At 41.7% G+C, this 1,495-nt stretch overlaps 1 non-coding gene across 1 annotated transcript; it reads right to left on the bottom strand.

Annotated features, from left to right (window-relative positions):
- Positions 1–278: 278 nt before the first annotated feature.
- On the bottom strand, positions 279–385 carry LOC142168488 (small nucleolar RNA R71). The gene has a single exon (XR_012698346.1). It is a non-coding gene; the product is annotated as a small nucleolar RNA R71 (small nucleolar RNA).
- Positions 386–1,495: the final 1,110 nt, after the last annotated feature.

The raw sequence follows: 1,495 nt of genomic DNA, 5'->3' as shown, positions 1-1,495 counted from the left end.
GAAGCAAGGGTTGCTTCAAACCCTTCAGAATTGATGTGTCTTTAGAGAAAAGCCAAACGAAAATCCAAACACACATCTAATGGACTTCGAGGAGATTATGAATACCTTTCAATACAATGGGGGTGTCACAAGATGCGGTGTACTTAAGGGAATTCCCCTTTTCACTTAAAGATGATGCTAAGGAGTGGCTTCGGAGTTTGCCCAGTGGATCGATCAGAACATGGGAGGAGATGACCAGAAAATTCCTTGATAAATATTTCTCCTCAGCTAAGACGGGCAAGATTAGAAGATAAATCCATAACTTCTACGAGAAAGAGACTGAAATTGTTTTTGAAGCATGGGAGAGGTTTAAGGAGATAGTTAGAAATTGTCAACATAGTAGAATTGAACTCTGGATGCAACTCCAAGATTTTTGGGAAGGATTGACACCGGCCTCGCGTAGAACATTGAGCAATGCAGTTGGACGCCCTTTGATGAAGAAGACTCCAGAGGAGATAGTTACAATTCTTGATGAGTTATTTGAAGATGCTAATCAGTGGCCCTTTGAGAGTGATGAAAGAAAAAGATCAACTGGTGTTCACCAAGTTGATGCTAATACATCTGTGCAGGTATAACTTGATGCTATGGCTAAAGAAATACGAAAGCTGACCTTAGCCTCGATACAAAATGAGCCTCACGTGGCTTGTGATATATGTTGAAGAGGACACCCTACTCATGAGTGTCAAGCCTCAACTAAGGAAGTGAATGCTATGGGAAATTATAATACAATGGGTCAGAGGCACCCCAGTTTTTCATAGAGTTCACCTGGGGGGTACTACGAATGCATGGCAACAAAACAACCCTGACCCCAGGGACAAGGAGCTCCTGGCTTTATGAATCAGCAGAGGTAGCAATTTCAGCCTCAACAGCCCATTCAGTCTGGCATAGAAGATCTCATGAACGCCTTCATTCTGAAAATTTATGAGAGGCTTGAAACTCATAGCGCAGTTATACGGGAACATGGAGCAGCTATCAAAGAACTGGGCATTGGTTTTCGAAACCTGGAAAGACAGGTTGGGCAGCTAGTCACTCTATTGTCTGAGAGGATTCCAGGAACTCTCCTCGCTGATACTGAAAGAAATCCCAAAGAAACAGTGAATGATGTAACACTGAGAAGTGGGCAAGTGTTGAAAGATCTTTCCCCAATCCAAAATGATGTGAGACTTGAAAAAGAAAGTGAGGAGCAGATGGAAAGTGAAGTTGATAAGAAGAAGAAAGGCCAGATGAAAGCTGAGAAGAAAAAGAAGGATGAAAACTCAATAAGGGAGGAACCTGAGGAGAGCAAGTATATGTCTGCTCTACCTTTTCCTCAAAAGCAAAGTAGAGAAAAGCTGGACAAGCAGTTTGGGAGATTTCTAGATGTGCTGAAATAGGTTTATGTAAGATTATCATTCATAGAAGTGCTCTCACAGATGCCTGCTTATACTAAATTCTTGAAAGATATCCTTACAAAGAA

The sequence above is a fragment of the Nicotiana tabacum genome, chromosome 13 (genome assembly GCF_000715075.1).
Source record: "Nicotiana tabacum cultivar K326 chromosome 13, ASM71507v2, whole genome shotgun sequence".
In the NCBI taxonomy this organism is placed as follows: domain Eukaryota; kingdom Viridiplantae; phylum Streptophyta; class Magnoliopsida; order Solanales; family Solanaceae; genus Nicotiana; species Nicotiana tabacum.
Note: the sequence above shows the minus strand (reverse complement) of the source record. Positions and strands in the feature narration are given on the sequence as shown.